The 22,104-nt window shown below is 37.1% G+C and overlaps 1 protein-coding gene across 4 annotated transcripts in view; it reads right to left on the bottom strand.

Moving 5' to 3' along the window:
* Positions 1 to 18,531, bottom strand: part of NPFFR2 (neuropeptide FF receptor 2) — a 103,959-nt gene extending 85,428 nt beyond the window's left edge. For 3 of the 4 annotated variants that reach the window (XM_078068752.1, XM_078068754.1, XM_078068753.1), the window contains exon 1: positions 8,470 to 8,745. The gene's annotated coding sequence lies outside the window, so the exon portion shown is untranslated. Of the gene's footprint in view, positions 1 to 8,469; positions 8,746 to 18,446 lie in introns of those variants that run through there. The other variant, XM_078068755.1, reaches the window with a different exon arrangement.
* Between the last annotated feature and the right edge of the window lie 3,573 nt (positions 18,532 to 22,104).

The raw sequence follows: 22,104 nt of genomic DNA, 5'->3' as shown, positions 1-22,104 counted from the left end.
AGAGTTAATACCCATTCTTCTCAAACTATTCCAAAAAACAGAAGAGAAAGGAAAGCTTCCACATACATTCTATGAGGCTGGCATTGCCTTGATACCAAAACTAGAAAAAGACACCACAAAAAAAGAAACTACAGGCTAATATCACTGATGAACATGATAAACATAATTGCAAAAATCCTCAACAAAATATTAGCAAATGGCATACAACAATACATTCAAAAGATCATGCACCATAATCAGGTGGGATTTATTCCATAAGTACAAGGATGGTTCAGTACACACAAATCAATGTCATACACCACATCAACAAAACAAGGGATAAAAATCATATGATCATCTCAATAGATGCAGAAAAAATTTTGACAAGATTCAACAGTGATTCATGATAAAAAAATCTCAACAATGTGGGTTTAGACATACACCAACATAATAAAGGGCATATACGAAAACTCACAGCTAACATCATACTCAATGGTGAAAAACTGAGAATTTTCCTCTAAAATTAGGAAGACAAGGATGTCCACTCTTACCGCTCTTATTCAACATAGTACTAGAAGTCCTAGTCTCAGCAGTCAGAGAACAAAAAAAATACAAGACATCCTGAGCACCCTGGTGGCTCAGTTGGCTAAGTGTCCATCTCTTGATTTTGGCTCAGGTCATGATCTCTGGGTCATGAGACTGAGCCCTGTGTCGGGCTCCACACTCAGCATGGAACCTGCTTAAGACTTTCCCTCTCCCTCTGCGCTGCCCCCCAGCCCCCATCCTTTTGTGTGTGCACGCCCTCTCTCTCTCTCTAAAAAAAAAAAAAAAGGAAAGAAATAAAAGGCATCATAATAAGAGGCATATTAGTAAAGAAGTTAGTTTCATTCTTTGTAGACAACATGATACTACATAGAAAATTCTAAAGCCTCCACCAAAAAACTACTAGAAGTTATAAATGAATTCAGTCAAATGGCAGGATACAAAATACCTTAGTATTTAGAAATCCTTAGTGTTCTATACACTAACAACAAAGTTGCAGGAAATTAAAAAAACAACACTATTTCCAATTGCACCAAAAAGAATAAAATACTTAAGAATAAACTTACCCAAAGAGGTGATAGACATGTACTCTGAAAACCATAAAACACTGATGAAAGTAACTGAAGATGATACAAACAAATGCAAAGATATCCCATGCTCACGGACTGCAAGAATTAATATTGTCAAAATGTTCATACTACCAAAAGCAATCTACAGATTCGATGCAATTCCTATCAAAATACCAACAGCATTTTTCACAGAACTGAATAAGTATACTAAAATCTGTATGGAACCACAGAAGACCCCGAATAACCAAAGCAATCCTGAGAAAGAAGAACAAAGCTGGAGGCATCACAATTCAAGATATACTACAAAGCTGTAGTAATCAAACACTAAAATCTTAGAATTTACATAAGAATGCGTTGATTATAAAAACATAATTTGAATGTGCATAGTAAAAGTTATGAGCAAATACAGTAGACAAATTGGAAAGTATTTACAAGAGTTAATATTGACAATACTCAAAGAACACTTAAAAATTCATCAGAAGATGACAAATAGCCCACAGAAAAAATGGAGAAGGATATTGATTAAACAATTTACACAAAAGCAAATCCACATATCTGAAAAGCATGGAAAAATACTAACTTCACAAGTGAGGAGATTTAAATAAATGTAATAATTATAAATTGAGGAGTTATAACATCTATGTTTGTAGGGACATGAGTAGTTTCATAATTTTCTCATAAAAATGTGAATATTTGTAACACTTTAGAAGTAATAGGGCAACATACTTTAAAATTTGTATTTTTACCTCTTGAACTTAAAATAAGAGAATTTATGAACAATTTTTATTATAACCTTGTTTTTTGATAAAACCAAACCAAACAAAACCTCTGGAAACAAAGCGAATGTTTATAAAGTGATAATTGGTTGAATTGATTGTTTCTTATTATCCATATCATGAGATAATACATGGGATATACAGACATGTAAAATTTCAATTTCATGTATAGTAATTGGCAGGGAGGCTTTCCACAATGTATCAATGTGTAAGAAAAAAAGAGATGGACATTTTTGAAAAATGATGACAAAAAGACTGATATGCCTGTGTGCATACGCAAACATGTTTGTGTATGTATGTATGTGAATGGTTACAAAAGTGTAAAAAAATCTAGAATAATAGAACTCAGTTGCTAACATGGGTTATCTGTGATATGGAAGCAGAAGAGAACAAGGAGTGGACAGCAATTAAAGGAAACTGAAGAATTACAAATTCAAAAGCAATAGCATTGGGATATAATTTGGGAATTTATATAAAATTATATATGTATATATTTTTAAAATAAAATATTTTTCAAGATGAAAAATTACCATGCTGATGAAAATAATAGAATGGGTCGATTTAATTTAAATCTAAAGTAAATGTGGCATTTATATTTTCCTAGCTCAGGTCCAGATTTTCTTAAAAATCAACGTACAACAATACTACAGAACCTGAACATATATTAAAATCCTGCAATCAATGGTAAATAAACAGCTTTTTTTTCTCCCACATGAAAGGGAAATATATATATATACATATATATATATAGATTGGTCTTTTAGTTAAGGTAGGATCAGTGGAAAGGAGAAAATAAATAGCAAAAAGGGAGAATGGGACCAGCCTAAGGTTGAAATTTTAGCAACTTGATTGGACCTTTAAAAAGATTCAGGGGAATCTGATAGGGAAATGGAAATGAAATTTTCAAGGAGCAAATATTTGCTGAGTATCCACCAGGTACCAGACTCTGTTCTAGGCACTGAGGCCAGTGGTAAAAATGAAAGCACAGAGTTCATTATGTAGAGCTTAGATTCTCCTTCTGGAGAATATGATCATACACAAGTAAACAAGTCAATGGAAGTAGTCGCCAAGAGCATGTGGGCTCTGGGACAGATCAGATGGTACTGTGATGACGAATGGTGTGGGGAGACACAGCCGACCTGAGACTGACTGGGCAAAAGGAATCCCTCCCTGTGCGGCTCTGACAGGAACATTCCCAGGTGGGGAGAACAGTGAGTGCAAAAGCTGTAAGTAGGATGTTCCTGGCTGGAGGGGACCAAATGAAGACAAGAGGGCTGAGAGCTGAGGACGAAGTCAGACTTTGGAAGACTTTGCTGTAGAACTTTCAAGACCCCACTTCTGTTAGAAAACATGAATTAGAAGAAGTTGCTAAAATCTGGATAATCAAAATATCAAGAAATCAAGCTCAGGATGGGGTACTTGGCCAAGCTTAGGTTGGTCTTCCGTGAGCCCCCAGGACCACTAGCTTTAAGGAGCATAAAGTGCACTACAGGTCAGAAATCATGTGAGGTAACTATTCCAGATGAATTATGTACAGACGAAGGGAACCTCATCAAAGAAGCAGGAGTCTAGCCAAAGACTTTCAAGCCTGAAGTAGCACTGTGATATACATATGATATAATGGCTACCCGAGGACCAAAATAAAGCTTGCAAACCTGTTGAGATGGGGATTCCAGAGAGACGACCAGAAGATTATGAGGAAGGGACCAAGGCAGACACAAGGCTACAAACTGCTGAGCGGGTGCCTATGAACCAATTCGATCCATCCTGTTTATAAGAAGGATCAGAAGCTAAGTTCCTAGATAAAGCCCACATTCACTTCAGTACCAGTGCGCCAAGAATGCAGGGACAGGAAATAACATGGAATGGAATATTTAGAAACTTCAATAGGTACTTTTAATTAAATTAAAACTTTTAAATAAAGACTTTAAGTGAGATTCCCCTACGTTACGGGAAAGAAGGGAAGTTCAGTGAAATCCTGGGTACTATAGGAGAAACCTCTCTAAATGTCTAAATTTTGCAAGAAGACAAGGGTGTTTGAAATGACAGTCTCTGAAAGAGGAAGAAATTGTGTATGTGACAGATCCCTGCCCCTCCCCTCCTAGGTTATGGGGATCTTAAAGTCATAAACAAGCTCTTGATTTGAAATTTTCCCTTCTTGAGTTTTATGTTTGTAAGTGATAAACTCTAATAAGATAACTGATTTAACTGGAGTTCCGGCTAGACTGAAGAAATGTGTATCCTGTTGTCACATTTTCTTTCCTAGATGATTTAATTAAGTTTCTTCTGTCTATGGCTGCAAACAGCCATGTGGGTTAGGACCAATTTTTTTCACTCTGAGAAATCATGAGGAATATTTTCACTCAGAATCACAAAAATACATGTACACTCAGACTCAAACCCAGAACCACTGGTCTCCCATGGTGGGACCCAGGCACTGGCATTTGAAAGAGTTTCACGGGCACCTCGGTGGGACAGTCGGTTAAGCATCTGCCTTTGGCTCAGGTCATGATCCCAGCACCCCGGGATCGAGTCTGGCATCTGGCTCCCTGCTCAGCAGGGAGTCTGCTTCTCCCTCTCCTCTCGCCCTCCCCCTGCTTGTGCTTTGTCTCACTCTCTCTCTCTCAAATAAACAAATAAAATCTTAAAAAGTTTCACAAGTGACTGAGCTTCTTCCACCTACAAGAATGTTTGTCAAAACTATATTTATTTCTTCCTAGGTATGCAGCTTTTGTTTGGAAAAGCTTGGCATACAGAAATCAGTACTTTAGCTCTAAGCTGCTATTATTATATGTGTTGGGGGCCTGCAATATAGAATTTAAGCATGTGGGCCTAAAGTCTACATGAGTTCATTATCCTGATTTCTCAGCCTAGTTAATGTTTACTTTGGGCAAACAATTTCTAAGCCTCAGTTTCCCTATCAAAAAAATGGGACTTGTACTCAATTTCTAAAATCATAAAAATTAAATGAGTTAATGCAGATTATCTCATATTATAGTTAACAGCTCACTAAAGGTTAGCTATTACTATCTCATTTGGCTGTGGAAAATTGTTATCTTTTAAATTTTGTGGGAATGCAACCAGAGCTGTAATATTCTAAAGTGCTTGATAGACCTCTGCAGGCTTGAAAACGTAGGCCGACTGAGATTTCTGTGAGGGACTGGAAAAGGTGCATCTAGTTCTTGTCGAGGATGTGTTAGTTGGCTATTACTGCAGTAGAACCCAGACTCCATGCAAGCACTTACATGAGACCCTTTTAAGAGCCCAAGGAGAAAATAAGAAAGGTACTTTGGTAATATTTGGAAACATTGAATTTTCAGTGGCAACAAAGTTAAGAAAGAACCAATTTCTTGGCCCTTAAGGGTTTATTTTGTTTGTGTGGGGTTTTTTTTCTTCTATTATTGCCATGGTGTGATTTGGGTTGTACTGTTCTCCTGATGCCTTGAGGTAACATATAGGTGTGCTTACTTGTAACAGAGAATTGAACTTAGTTTGACAAGAGAACTAGAACAGGGCATGTCTTCTCAAGCATGTCTGGCATTGCAACAAATTAATTTTTGTGCCGTCCTGATTCACTTTGACTTTTTTGTGTGTGTTTAGGGGAGGGACATCAAAGAGGCATTCGTAACATGCTTGAGGTTCTCACCTTCCATCCCCTGCTCTCTGCTGCTGCCTTAGGAGCCATACTGGTAACGGCCACCAGACCATGTAGGAGGGACTTCTCTGCCCTTTGCTCATCACCTCCCCCGCCAGAGCCAAAAAAATCTTTAGATTTGTCAGAGATAGGAGCCTTAAAAAAAAAACCACTGTGCATCTCCTATATGCATCTCCTTTAAATTATTACAACAATATCTACTCTTTAATAATATTAATACCTTTAATACCTAAGCACCATTAGAGATAGTGCAATGGATAGTGAGGCTGTTTTCTTAAATGATTATTTTTAACAGATGAAAGACTTTATATTGAACTCTACACATAGATACCATCCTATTCACTTCTTTTAATAGTCCATTTTATACAGGAGGCATGGAGGTCATAGAATTTTCAAGTAGCTGCTCTCAAGGGGCAAAATAAGGGTATCTGAGCCTTCTCACCCTGGGTCCTCTGCCCACTTACTGTAGAAACAGGGAAAGCAAGAGGGGTGAAAAATTTTTGGAAATCTTATTCTAACTCATCCTTTTACATTTGAGAAGTCTGACTCAGAGTTAAATGATTTGCCTCAGGCAGAGAGCCAGTCAGAAGCCTGTCTGGGAAGAGCACCATATCTCTTCACTTTTGGAAGTCTTATATCTCAAAATCCCCCAAGGCACAGGAAGGACACAAGATCCATTCTGAACAGCTGTCTGCTGTGGCCACCTTTCCAGCTCATTGCTGGGGCAGTATGTTTACATCTGCCTTTGGTTCAGTAGAGTGAGGGACTTTCTGGACCCTTAATGTCCAGTTGCAAGGCAACTGGAAAATTCTTGTAAGAGCCAGTTTATCCCACAGAGCTAGAACTTGAAACTAAAGGGAAAGAAAAAACATTAGCTGTCAATATAGGGTTAGTGGTAAGCACAGAATTCAGGTGGTTAAGAAAACAACTGGTTAAGATTATTAAGAGAGCATATAGATATGTTTTAGAAATGTGAGGTTATATTAATCTTACTTTCTTTGAATATATATGACAGTTTTAAAGTGTTCACCTACAATCAATTCCCCTTTTCATAATAAGGAGGATAGTATTTTGCAAAAGGACTATTTTTAAATGTAAGAAGCTTTGAGGAAAATTCTCATTTCTTGTCTCTGACCACAGCTAGAAATTAATTTTAATACAATACAGTGAAAAAGTTCATGAATACTTATCACAGAGGCATTTACGTGGGATTCTCATAAAAAAGCAAACACATAACAGCCAAGAACAATAAATGAACTAATTTTTCAGGAGTAAATCATTCACTGATAATAGTGAATTTACATCTATACATTCTATAGCCTTCGACATCTGTGAAAGAGAATATTGGTGAGCAGCATGATTCACAGGAGCTATGAGGTAAAAGAATCAAATAAAACAACAAATTTCTAATATACACTTTTAAATAATTTATAATATATTCATAAAATCTTCAAGAATGAAAACGCCAGACAAGATGATAGAAATAACTTTGAGATTCAAGCTCTCCTGAAGATGCTTATAAACATCAAGAAAAAAAAAATGGCTAATAGATCTTATTGGATTAAATGGATTTTAGAAAAACTTATTATGTTGATAAAAAGCACAGGATAATGATACATGAGTAATGTGTCATTATTAAGCAATAATGAAAGAACATTTTAAATTATTACAACAATATCTACTCTTTAATAATATTAATACCTTTAATACCTAAGCACCATTAGAGATAGTGCAGTGGATAGTGAAGCTGTTTTCTTAAATGATTATTTTTAACAGATGAAAGACTTTATATTGAACTCTACACACAATTGCCACTCAACTGTCTGTTCATGATAATGGTTCTGTCTTTGGGCATTTCATAGCAATTTTGCAAATTCAACTGTAACTTAAAATACCATTATTAAGATAATTTTACGCAAGCCCTTTTGGTTTAATTAGGATTCTAGCTGAAAAAAAGTATATTCAGAATTTACAAATCACAGTTGGCTCATCTCCTCCCTCATTAGTTGTTATCAATCAAAAGTAATCTGGTTGTATAATGGAAAGAGAAATTTAGACACATGGTTAGAACAACTTTGAATACTTTGATCGGGGAAAAAAAAAACCCAGCATCTCATAATTTATATCCTATTATATTTAAAAGTCTTTAAAATAAATCAATCTTTTAAATATCCACAGCCTAGCTGAGGGAAAATGGGGGGATAAACAAGTGCATTTTCATTCCTTCTGGTTCTGTCTTTAGCAAAAACGACAGGGCAGAGCAGGTAATTTTCCTCTTCTCCCACACCAGACCCTAACTTTGCCCGAATGCTGCACTGTTGCTGGAAAATGCCTGGTGGTTTGGCGGAAGAGGGACTAAACCAGTATTGCCTGGAAATCCTATGTCAGCCCAAAGAAGAGCTAAAAATCTCTCCCAGTGCCTTCACGAGGGCTCTGTGGTGTCTGGTACCAGTCTAAGAAGCGGCATTTTAGCCTCTGTGACAAGTGCCAACGCACAAGATGCAGCCACAGACACAAAGATCACTGCTCAGAATCACCACAGTTGAAGAGAACAGTTTAGAAAAGTCTCGCTAGCACCACACACCCTCTCTAAGGCAAGGTTATATCAATATAGCCCTGGAGAGGGTTTTTGAACTTTATGGTTAAGAAAGCGCCGCTCGTCCCTCGCCCGGTCCTAGCGCTGCCGGCCTGGGAATAGGCATTCATGGCCTGGAGAGCCCAGGTAAGGAAGACCCCCAAAAGTTGGGCTGGTGGCCAGAGTGACACCTTCCTGGATTGTGGTCCCACAGAGGGTGTCCGAGGAACTAGAAAGGGATTGAGGAACAGTCGAAAGAGTAAAGGTGAAAAAAGGTGCAAAATCCAAGCTAACAGTCCCCAGTCGCTAACAGGAATCCTCCAAGCCAGTGGAAGCACCGGGGACCGCAGACCAGCCTGGCCGCGCCCTTACCTGCACCCCGCCGCGGATGCAGAGTCCCGGCCGCGTCAGCCACAGAGCCCTCGCCAGGCTGCAGCAACAGGTTCGCCTCTATTCCGGCTGCCGCCCGGCTCCGCCACCTGCCGCGGCCCAGCGGAGCGGCTCAGCCCCGGCAGCTTCCTGCCGGCAGGCCGGGGCACTTGTGCTCTGCGCTCCCTCACCGCCTCCTTGCCCCCTTCAGAGGAAACGTCACTCTCCAGGGGAAACCAGCCAGCTGCTGGGATTCCGGAGAAGCTATTCTCAGCCCACTAAGGGCCATCCGGATACCTTCTTGGGAAATTCAGAATCTGCGTGCAGCAAAAAAAAGGAAGCATCCCTATGACTGGTTATTGCGTGGTTGTTTGCCTCTCCATACCTTGGGCAAGTGATTTAGCTTCTCGGTGCCTCAGCTTCCTCTTTCATAAAATAGAGATGATGATGATAACTGGGGAAATCTGAGAAGTAAATGAATGTGTATGTGCAGAATGCCTGGAATGGGTCCTAGGACATATTAAGCATTCGATAAACGTTAGCTGCTGTTTTAAGGTTCCCAATCACATCTGTGAGTCCTTGCAAAGGCCTTTTAGGTTACAAGAAAACCTCTCTGAAATTCTGGAAATGTGAATTCACATCATAATTAGAAGGGGAAAAGAGAGAGCTGGGATAAATGCCCAGTGATTATGACAAGAAAATCTGCTTCGTTGGAATTTGCTAATAGATCATGCCTAAAACTCAATGCATTAACTTAGAGGTTTATACCATTACTGAGAAAGGAATATTTAAAGGTGCTTTAAGATAGTAACACAGGTAGGGTCAAGTGTGGGTAAAGCCTTTGCATATGCTGTCAGGTCTGATCCTCACAGCAGTAGGCTTGTTAAGCGGTTGGTAGTTACAATTATCCCCAGTCCCCACGGAGGCACCAAGGTTCAGTGGCTTGTCCAAAACTACAGAGGCAGTTTTCAAATGACAAAGCCAACTTCAGAAGCGAATTCAGTTCTCTCACTATTAAATGTCTCTCCTGGAATCAGTGATAAATGTGGGATACAGGAAAATCTGCTTGAGAGACCTTTTCAAATAGGATTCCATGGTCCTGGATTAAGGTTGTATATTCAGACCTGTGTGTGTTCAAACCTTAGTTATGACCATGTTGAGGATGCAGAAAGAGGTATCTCTCCCAAGACTTTACCAAGTTCAAGGTAGAGATGCCATTCCCACTTCCATGAAGTTTATCTATCCCTAGGCATAGAAAGTCATAGGGAAAAAAGGCATTAAACAGTAACTACCTGGAGGCAAGGCTTAGAAGAGTAAATTCAGGAAAATAAAGGTAAGAAGAGGAAGGCATTCTGTATTTAATCTGAGCTTCTCAGATCGAAGTGCAAAAAAAGAATGTGGGGGGTACCTGAGTGGCTCAGTCAGTTAGGCGACCAACTCTTGATCTCAGCTCAAGTCTTGATCTCAGGGTCATGAGTTCAAGACCCGCAAGGGGCTCCACACTGGACATGGAGCCTATTTGGAAAAAAAAAAAATGTGGACCAACACCCCATATAATCTCTCTTCCTACTTCTACTGGAAAAATAGATCATCAAAATAAATAGGGATAATAGCACTGCTTTTGATGAGACAGTGAGGTAATGTCTAGTTTGTGAGAATTCTGTTACAAATTAAAATAAATACAAAAGTTGCCATGCAATAGTCATTAAATTACGAGTCACTTGCTGTATCTTATAGAATAACAGTGTGAACTACTGTCCTGATTCTACCCCCCAAGTCCCCCAAAACCCATTGGAAATGTTAGACCATGTCCGTAAGCAGGAGAAAATTATATACAGAGAGGGACCTGAAATATACTTTTTCTTACTACTTCCCCCTAAAGCCCACACACCCTGCTTTAACCTCTACCCTTTCATTTATTCTGCTTTACCTTACCCAGTTCCAGTAGAAAAGCTTGTCTTCCTGCTAGCTAATGCTTATCTCTACAACTGTAAGCTTTACTCCCCACCTTCTCCCACATTTTCAGGATGCTCATACTCTCTCTCATATAGATCTCCCTTCCCTGTCAAATGGACTATTCCCACTGACTTTTAATGATGCTCAATCTCTCCCATTATAATAAAAAGTCCCCACAAGGCTTTAAGTACACACACCCACATCAGTCCTTCCCAGGCACAGCCATACTGTAAACTACAGTCCTGTTCTACCGTTTGCATGTACTCACTTCTTGCTCACTCATCAACCTGATCCAACCAAGCTTCTGTCTCATTCTAAATGTCCCATCTCTGCAACAACCTTGCAAAGATCATCAGTATCCTTCATGCTGATAAATACACTGGATTTTTTTCAGGCAGTATTTTTACTTGGTCTTTGAGTGCTTGGCTTCCTTATAAAACAGTTTCTTCTCTAGGCATCTGTTTTATAATATTCCTCTCTCTCTCTCTCTTTTTTTTTTTTGTTTACCCTGCATATCTAGCTGATGAATTTTTGTATCTTTTACAGGCTCCTTGTTTCCTACACAGCCATTTAATATATACGCTACCTTGAGGCTCAGTGCTAGGCTCATTCCTCTTATTCTGGACTAAACTACTAGGTATTCTTATCCACACCAGTGCCCTCTATTATCACATGTATTCAGGAGATCCAAACATCTATATCTGTAATTCCTCAGAGATCCAAACTCTTAGTTGACATTTCCAACTGCTGTTTTAACGTCAACCTCTAATTCAACATGTCTAAAATTAGAGTCATGATCTTCTTCCTAAAACATTGTTTCCCAGCTCAGTTAATAGCATTTCCACCCATCCTTTTCACTGCTAACTTAAATGTAGTGGAACCCAAGATACTACCTTGCACCATGGGACAGAAACTACATGCTGAGTATGGCAGGGAAGCAGGACAAAAGAAGCTGGAGTCCTTGGCTGCTTTGGAAAACTTTTCCAGTTTTTACTAACTTACCTCTGACTTCTTTTACATGTGAGAGACATAAAAGTTCATCTTTAAAAGAAACATATACATCTTCATGTGTCCTTACATATTACTGAGTATAATCCTCACATAAGTATAAAATCAGTATAACTTGATGTAAATAGAAGATGCATATTAATACATGATACAAAATAAGAATTAAATTTTAAAATAGTTTGTCCACATGGCACTTAAAATGGTCATGTATTCCACCAAGCAGATCCCACCTTGTACCCTATCTTTGGAAACATTGCCTTACATGGTATGATAATAAACTGATATGTTGTGGTACAGAAGGAAGGGTCAAACACGCTAACCATATGGTAGCTTTGGGAGAACAGGACCAAGAAGGCACAGCAGGAAATAGAAAGAGAACCTGGACCCCAGAAAGGAGCAGAAATGAATGAAGTGACTACGGGAAGGTAATGTATATAAAGATGTTTTAATATGTATGTAGCATTTCAATAAATCTCAATGCCTCAAGGCAAACAACAACAACAAAAAAGAAATCAAAAAACAAAACCAGATTGACTAAAAATATTTGCATTGAAGATGACAAAGGCTTATATTTGTATTAAGAAAAACCTAAAGACAAAGGACATAGATAAAAATTCACAATTAGATTTACAAAGAACAAAGAAATGGATATTGTTAATAATCAGAAAAATGCATACTAAGGCAACAGTCAAGCTCCATTTTCCCATTTAAATATAATAATATGTGTTTGTCATGTTGTTATGAAGGTAGCATAATTAACATAGGCCTTTTGAAAAGCAACTTGATAAAAACCAACAAAAAGTGTTCATAGACTCTGACTTAGGAAACAAATTCCTGGAAATATATACATCAGAAATAATTCAAAAGAAATAAATGCTTCAAGCAGAAAATATTCATTTGTATTAATTAAAAGGTAGAAAACCAGAGGTAATCTAGTAGACAAACTCAATGAAATTTATAGGAACATGAAAAGTTTTAATTGACAATGTACCAACATAGAGAAAAAATTAGAAAATTTTAAGTGAAATAAATAGGACATTTAGGTAAATTAAAACCTCATCTATACAGAAATATGAATTCTTCTAAGTAATGCCTGAATGAACACCTGAATAACCAAACAGTGTATATGTCATGGTGGTATGATTGTAGAGTGAGTATATTTTTTTCTAGAATTTTTATTAATTATTCTATAATAATGTTTGTAAAATTTAAAAAGATAGAATGTTACTTAATTGGATAAAATACCAGAATGGAAAATCAGGAGTCCCAGAATCTGGTTCAGTTTTGTCATCTTAGTGCTTCATGCATTTCAACTTTTCATATATAGTATAAAGGGATTCACCTAGTGTTTTTCAAGTTGTAAGGGCCTATGACCTAACTCTGTTAAAATCTAACTAGTTATCCTACTTGTCTCAGTAAAGCAAACCATCTACCTTGCTTTCCAAATTAGCCAATTACCTTTTCTTTCTAGAAAGAAGTCTATTCCATTCACTTAATAATATTTGTTGACTCTTTACCTTTGGGTAAAATCATGTGCTAATACTTTGGAGGGGCAGCAGGAGAGGAGTAGGACTTAAATACATAAAACACTGCTCCTGAACTCATGAAACTTCCATTTTTGCTTGTTATGGAGGGGCAAGATGCAGGTTAGCATGTGATTAGGAAGTTTGGACTCAAAGAGGAAAGGTTATTACAGATGGAAGCATCAAGGACTTGACATGTGAGCCAAGTATCAAGGAATAAGTTCCATTTGGACATGTGGAGATGGGGATCAGTGTGGATTAAGTTGGTCAGGCAAAGGAAACAGTATGAGCAAAGACAAGGAGCTAGGGAACTCAGGGATATGTGGAAACAGTTCCTTGCTTGGGTATATGAGAGAAGCATAGGTTGTATGAGAGAGGATAGAGGAGAGGAGAGAGGGTGTTGGACTCTTTAGGGCCAGGGCTACCCTACATTGTAAAACTGTCTGAACAGCTGCTCACAGAAGTGATGGGAGGGGCTTTTTCAGCTGCTTGTCATGAACCCTAAAAGGTGTTCCATGTTTGAAGCTCAGCAACACAGCCATCATGACATGGGAGGGATAGAACCACCATTATGGAGTAAGGTAACCAAATAGATGAGTCCAAAGTCTTGTTCCTCATTCCCCACAAATTGTGTGTGGAATGCCACAGAACCAAAAAAAACAAACAAACAAACAAAAAAAAACCACATTCTCTACTGAGGATATTCAAAGCACCTAAAGAGTCTGGGTCTAGATAAGAAGTCTCTGTGCACAGGAATTAGGCAAGCAGAAAAAGAGTCAGTCTCAGCAATGAGACAGTCCCTTTCTCTAAAAGGCCAGATGAAGTTGGTCTTAGCTCAAGGAACCAGACCTGACTCATTAATGCTTGGGGTCCTTTCTCTTTTACCTGTAATGAGCAGGTACCATCTTAGTAGGAAACAGGGGAGAGAAGACTGTATTGCCATAAGATCTTATCCAAACAAAAAGTGATTGTGATGTTAGGAATTCACATGTGTTACAGTTTTGTCCCTCCACTCCCCTCCCACTATGAAGAGCATAGCAGTTTTAGAAAATAAAGAAATTACATTTATGATGCACATCTGAGTATAGTACATAATTGTGTGACCCTGCTATGGAGATTTAAATCCTGGTGGCTTTATTTACTAGTTTATGATCACAAAGAAATTACTAAACTTTAAATTTCATTTCCCTCAAAGTGGAATAATGTCCTTTTAAATAGGAAAATCTCAAAAAGTGCTTTTAAAATTAATACTAAATATTAATTTACAGGCTTACAATATGTCATGAATTATACCAAACCCTTTATAATCATTACTCCCAGTTAACACTGACAAAATGGATTCTATTTTACCCCATTTTTACAGATGAAAGAATTGTGGCTTAGAACAATGATTCTCAATTTTAATGGAGAATTTTTTTAAAGTGTAGATTCTAACTCTGTACTTTTGGGTGGGAATGAGAGCCTGCATTTCTCACAAACTCCCAGATGATGCAGGTATTGCTGATCCAGAGACACACTGTGAGCAGCACAGTCCTACAGAAGCTAGTAATTAACCAAAGTCACACAGCTAGTAAGTGATAGGGGCAGGGTTTGACCCCAATTTTGCCTGAGGCCCAAGCCTTTGTGATTATCTATTATGCTAACTCTATAAGGAAATTGAAATTCATTCACATAATTAAAACACAGGGGCCTTTGATCAATAATATGGAAGCTATTTAAGGCCTGATCATAAATGCATGGGTGTGCTAAAACTTGGAATATGTCAAAGCAGTGGGGAGGTTAAGCACATGGAACAAAGTGAGGTTTAAACAAGTCTAGTTTCTTTCCTTTTACAACAGAAATGGTAGAGTCAGAATCGATCAAGGTACATTTGGCCCTTGAACAACTTGGGTTTGAACTGTGTGAATCCACTTATTATATGAATTTTTTTTCCCATAAATACACTATAGTACTGCAAATATATTTTCTCCTCCTTATGATTTCTTTAATAACATTTTCTTTTCTCTGGCTTACTTCACTGTAAGAATACAGTATGTAATATATATAACACGCAAAATATGTGTTAATCAACTGTTTGTGTTTTCTGTAAGGCTTCCAGTTAGTAGTAGGCTATTAATAGTTAAGTTTTTGGAGAGTCAAAAGTTATACATGGATTTTTGACTGTATGGGAGTCAGCGCTCCCAACCCCTGCATTGTCCAAGAGTCAACTGTGATTTCTAAACAATATATATTTGCCCTTTTTTATATGTCACCACAGTGTGATGAATGCTTTGCTAAATACTATGGAATAATGTTAATAAATCAAAGAATATTATTAGGCTTCTTTCCTGCTTAACCTCTCTTTTGTGTTAGATTGAACTGTAGAGAGAATTACAAAGTAATTTCTAGTTATATGCTTGATTTCTATTCTAACAGGTCATTCTTACATTTAAGCTACTGACTTAAAAAAATATGGTTTATCAAAGTTCCAGTAACAATTATGTGACAGATATAATTATGTGCTGCTTTTGGAAAAATATATCATGTTATGGTGAATGCTTAGGAAATAAAAATCTTATAGTTCTTAGAAAGATGATATTCCAAACCACAAGGAAGCATTAGAGTAAGAAGCATTTTTTCATTCAACACATTTTATTAACTCTAAAATATCTGTGTTTCTGGTTTTCTGAAGTACCCATAACTTTAGAGAATTTAGCTTAATCCACTGTATGTAAGAGTGGATTTATGTTGTCAGACTGTAAAATGCTCTAATCATCTGAAATGACTAAATCAATTTATCAGCCTTCTGCCAGAAGGAAGAGTTTCCTTTCTGGTAAAGGCCAAAACTTGTCATTATCAAAAGTTTTTGAGCTTTAACTCAGAATTACTACATATATAAAGTTGTTTATAAAGCAGCCCAAACGTGATCTCAATGCTATTGAACTCAGAAATGATGGCCAAAGATGTAGGAAGACAAATGTTAGACTCCAGAAGTTAAATTACAATAGTACTGCTAAAATTTTGCATAATAAAATTTCCAATGGCAGATCATCTAGACAGTCTTTAAAGATGAGATTTCTGGGACAGGGCCTCAGGAAACTCTCCCAGGTGATTTGGATGATTAGCCAAATTCCCAGAGGTTTGAGAATCTCTGAAGATCATTTTATATCTAATTAGAGCCTCCCAATAACTCTGAGAAGTAATCAGGACAGGCATTATTTCCATATTATATGAATGTGCAAGAAGGCAACCACAGACCCACTCAGAAAGTTGACCCAAGTTCATAGAGCTGACCACGATGTTGAAAGGAAAATAGAAGATATCTTCTGGTTCCAGATCTAATGTTTTTCTCTCAACATTTTTAAAAAAGATTTATTTATTTATTTGAGAGAGAGAGAGAGCACCAGCGGGAGGGGCAGAGGACGAGGGAGAGAGAATCTGAGGCAGATTCTGCACTGAGCACAGAGCCCCATGTGGGGCTCAATCCTACGACACTGAGAATACAACCCCAGCTGAAACCAAGAGTTGGACGCCCAAGTGACTGCACCACCCAGGAGTCCCATTCCTCTAAACGTTTTAAGCTGCTAGACCAAGCTATTCCTTTGACAAATGTCCCAAAGTAGAAACTTGAGGGAATAGGGAAGTGGAAAAGAGAATATAATCAATGGCGCTATCAGTGATTAATATGTTGTAATTTGTATGCATTTGATTTGATTACAGTTGATATGAGATATATTTCATGAATCCCTAGAATGAATAGGAAAAGAATTTTCTATAAAAGGATCATTTCTTAAAACATCTTAATAATTACTTTCAGCATCTGTACTGTATGTTCTATGCATTAGGTTATCTATAATTTAGGACAATTTGTGTTGTCTTTACTCCCATGGTTTGAGGATTATGGCTAGGGACCTAGGATGGGAGGATGGCTAGCTGGGCATGTGTGGGTCCCTATGGCCAAGGCTGGCTGAGGAGGAGGAGCCTTACCTAAACTTTGAGTACACCAAATCCTAGAGAGAGAATAAAGTTGAGAGTAGCAGTAAGCAGGAAGAGTATGTGGGCAGGGATTTTTCTGCAGTCTTGGTGAGAGAACTGCATTAAAGAGGCAGGGGAATGGAAAAGAAGGGATAGGGTAGGATGCTGGATGTAGGTACATGCTGCAGGAACTTGCTATATAACCACAGTGACTCCTGTACTAGATTAGAATTTCAGGAACTGGATGATGCTAATACAATTAATGTAAACAAAGTCCAGAGAAAGATGCTCACCCTGGAGATAATGCTGATTCAGTTTTAGACACTGAATTTAAGGTGAATCCAGGAGAGCCAGATGGTGATGCCAAATAAGCAGCTGAAATATGGAATTGGAGTGTGCCAGAGAGATTATGTTTCCAATTTAGAATTTGGGAGTTACCCACATGGAGGTGACAGTTAAAGCAGGAATAAGTTGACTCAGCAAAGGAAAAACTGAAAAGAGAAGCAGCTTGAATAAAGAACTTTAAGGGATATCTAGAAGATAGAAAAAAGCGGGACAGTCCTGGGAAATAAAGGAGGATAAATTAGAAAGGTGTGAAAAGCATGTGTCCAGTGTCATGGAAATTATATCAAAGCAGGCAAGTTTCAAAAAGGACACACTAGCATCAGGTGCCTAGAGAAGTCAAGAGAAAGAGCACTGAGAGAAGGTCACCAGAGGATTTCAGTGACAAGGGGTGGGGTGTAGGGGCATAAAGTTATGGGTCTGGCACCCATAGACTGTGGAGAATTATAGAGAGATCAAAGAGATCAAATAGTTCAGTTTTCTCTTTTTCCAGTTGAGAAGAGTAAGGGAGAAAGAAACTGTTTTACTCAAAATCAAATCTAAGATCTAGGCCTAAGCATCTCACCTGTATACTTTATGCTTGCATCTATTCAACTATACCTGAGATGTCCTATTCCAACCTGTGGATGCATGTATAGACTTATAAGTATTTCCAATGTCAAGAATCATCTGCTACATTTGGCCCAACTGATATACAAAGCCATGCAAAAGCTATTTACTGTGTTATTTTGGTAAACTCGGTCTTTCAGTAATACGATGTGTATATCAAGCATATGTACATGTAAATAAAGAACAGTGGTTGTGCAGGGGTCTGCAAGATTGATAGATTTTAAAAAGATTGATAAATCAGTTCTTAACTGGATGGTTTGTTAACCAATAGTTATAGCATTATTTCAGGCTCAGGGGTTATTAACACATCAAATCTTGGCTTCAAATATCAATAGTATGAACCAAATATTTGTTTGGATGTTCTTGTTGCTTTTATCTCTGAACCTAGCAAAGTGCCCTAGCACAGAATCCCAATGAATATTTAATAAATGAATGAATAAATGTGCAAAGATATCTGATTTTTGTTAGTCTTAAGATTATCTTGAGAAAAATAGCAGAAATTGGTAAGATGACAATAGTCAAGCCAACAAAACATCTACTTGAGCTGGTTGATAATATTCAGTCAACAAGAATTTATTGTGCACTTACCGTATTTCCAGAGCACAGCAAGTACAAAGAGTGTCCCTTTTCCAGGGCTCAGAAGCAGGCAAATGAATAATTCCATTCCTGTGATAACTACTGTAACCACTATGGGGAGATTTAATAAGATTCCCTAGATCCTCCTTCAGGACTCCAGGCAAGATTCCCTGGGAGAGGTGACATTTCAGCTGTTTGCTACTGGAGTACTTTAGCACATCAAATAATACTGAAGCGTGAGGAAAAAATTGTCAGACCAATCCTTGGGTAGAAAGAGGGTATTCCAAGAAGACAGAACAGCATATTTGCAGGTACGGAGAAGAAAAAAGACACAAAGTTAACAGTTATTAAACGCTAAATAAATGCCAGGAATTTGCAAAGTGCACGAGCTTATTTGCTTCTTACAAAAATTCTGCATATTTTTCTTTTGGAGCTGAGAATATGTAGTCTCAGAGAAGTTAAATAATTTTCTTAAAACTACACAGCTACCAAGTGAATTGCCAGGATATGAAATTAAGTCAGACTGAGCAGGTAGGCCACAAGCTTAACCACTAAGGTATTCTACATCTGCATCAGAATAACTAAGTGGTTCAGGAAAGCCAGATCCCAGTGTGCCTGCATTAGGTAGTAAAGGAAGAATGAAGGGGGGGAAATCGGAGGGGGAGACGAACCATGAGAGACTATGGACTCTGAGAAACAAACTGAGGGTTCTAGAGGGGAGGGGCGTGGGGGGATGGGTTAGCCCGGTGATGGGTATTAAAGAGGGCACGTACTGCATGGAGCACTGGGTGTTATACGCAAACAATGAATCATGGAACACTACATCAAAAACTAATGATGTAATGTATGGTGATTAACATAACATAATAATAAAAAAAAAAAAAGAAAGAAATGACTGGAAAGACAGATTGCAGCAGAAGGTTAAGAGCTGAGTGTGCTAAGAATTTAGCGATTTTTCCTGAGGGTAATAGGGAGATGTTGAAGATTAAGGCAGAGTAATGAAATGATTGCATTGGTATTTCAGAATGATTGCTTTCTATATACATACAGTGCATTGGAGGGAGAGCAAGCATAGGGGATTGTCTCAGAAGATGTTAAAGACAAAAGTAGTAATGAACTAAAGAGGGAGCAGCCTAGATTGAGAGATGAATGGAGACTGGATATTTAGGATGTAGAATCCATAGAACTTGGAAGCTTGTTGGTGTAAAATGAGAAGATAAGAGGCATTGAAGATGGCTCAAATATTTTTCCCTTGGTCAGTTGGTTAGTTTAGAGCTTTATTAACCAAAATGAGAACCACTACAAAAGGACATTTTACCAGAAGAAAATGAGCTCTGTTTTAAACATGTTTTCAAAGTGAAAAATATCAAATAGACAGTTGGACACAGTATACTTTCTGGTTTATGCTCTTCCTCCTTTGCATTCTTCTCTCTCATCAGTCTGCCTTTGCGCTTCACATTCCATCCCTTCTGAGCCTGGGCTTCTCTAAAGGAGCCCTGCTGTTTCAATCCTGGGTGTTTGCATATGCTGCTAGATTATCTTGGCCTTCCCATAAAAAGGGGGCCCTCTGAGTACTTCATGCATACATCTATTAAAATTCATCACATTTTATGGTTATATTTACCTGTCTGCCTCCTTCATTAAAAATCAGCCTCAAGGAAGGGGGTCCTGATTTAATCACTTCTGATTAAAATTGTTATTGGTATATAACGGGTGAGCATGTTGGTTGAACTAATAAATTGCTTTAGGAAGGACTAGAAAGACAGATATGAAGTCATCAATACATAGTTACTTTGATAAAAGTAATATTTGTTATAAGAACAATTGAGCATCATAGTTGAGGGCATGACTCTGGGACAAGACTACCTGGAATTGAATCTTAGTTCCATAGCTATCAGCTTTGTGAATTTTGGACATGTTATTTAACCTGTTATTTGGTTTCCTTATCTGTAAATTGGGGATAATAGTATTATCTATTCATAAGGTATTTGAGACCACTATGTAAGTTAGTATATATAATGTATAACAATGTCTGATACATTAGAGACCTCAAACATTAGCTATTAATTTCCTAATTGGTCATGACAGGTTTTAGTCATATGGTAGATATTAGTCACAGATTTTACTTTATTTCTCTCTCTCTTCCAAGATGATTGTCTCCCTTTTCTTAGGATCTGAGAGAAAAAAAAAGTTATACACTTAATAATGAAAAATGCTCTTTACCACCCAGCTCTGAGGGAAGTAGAATTTAGGCTACTTTCATTTAGATAAAATGGTTGTCATTACAGTGTAAATATTATCCTATTAATCTTCACACCAGTCTACCAGATAGCTGGATGATAAATATATCTTTTAAAATGTACTGATGCAAGAGATATAGGAGTCAATTACATAATTTAAAAAATTAATGCGAGATAGGTAACAGATCTGTACTTATTTCAAAATAAATGCTTTATTTCTGAACTCGTGCTTTCTTAAAGTATTTTCTTACTCGTCACCAAAGAGCAAATTTCTCAGCAGACTTGAATGAGGTTTATATCATTTTTAAAAGATATTGATTACATGTGCTATATTATAGTTTATTTTTTTATAATTAAAGAAGATATGAGGATTTATGTTTAGTGTCACTTTTCATACCCATGAAGAGTTCCCAATAGTATGCAAATGAAGAAATCTGGACACTTTAAAAGATGTAAAAAAACAACTAGCTAATATTTCTCTTTTTACATGTTTATAACAATGGATGTGGGCTATAAGAATAGAAAGTTGAGAAATTTCAATGCAATTATAATTAGATTAAGATTTTAACATGTTCTTCAGATTAGTGATTTATTCATAGTTTACATGCAGTTCTGTGGAGGGTGCCTCTTGACAACAAATTCATTTAATAATATCATTCTGCCCGACCCAGTAGTAGATCAAGATGTTCTATTAAAATACTAGCTCTATGTCAAATTATTAATGCCTTTTAAATAAAAAATATTGTACTCTGTATCTAAATTTGAAGAATTTACTACTTATTGGATGTATTCATTATTTTGACATTTTTGATGAAATATAAGCACTAAAATTACTGAAAAATAACCGATTGGCTCATTTTAACTACATAAAACAGTAAAATAGAAGATTGGTTGGTCTATTTTTTTATACTCTTAAGTGTTTTACTCTGAATAACAAATCAGTCCTCAAAAGTTCTAAAGAATCAGATAAATGTAAATATCTTCAATTTGGAGAAGAAACAAATTTAGTTTTTTTGTCTACAAAGAGATCCATTGAACACGTCCCAAAGTATTAAACTTTTCAGATGGATGTTTCTGATATTAGATGATTACATTACCATTACAAAAAAAAAAGAAAAGAAAAGCAAAACCCAGGCAGTTGTATAATCTTTCAGGTCTGTTTTTTATGAAAAATATGTAAGAATACTTTTTTGGGGACAGCAAAAGTCTGCTAGACCAGACAGTAAACATTTTAACATTGAATTTCAATGGACTATTGCAGCAGTGTTCACTTAAACCTATCAATCTATTTACACACAAATTCACATCATTATGAAATTGTTATCACTAGACCATTTGTCTTAATTTATTTGCTATTATTTTTAACATTTGGAGAACTATTTCATTTTTAAAATTTGACTTAAATTCAATTAATGAGCATATAGTGTATT

The sequence above is a fragment of the Halichoerus grypus genome, chromosome 3 (genome assembly GCF_964656455.1).
Source record: "Halichoerus grypus chromosome 3, mHalGry1.hap1.1, whole genome shotgun sequence".
Lineage (NCBI taxonomy): Eukaryota > Metazoa > Chordata > Mammalia > Carnivora > Phocidae > Halichoerus > Halichoerus grypus.
The sequence above is the reverse complement of the archived record's forward strand: the minus strand, read 5'-3'. Positions and strand labels throughout refer to the sequence as shown.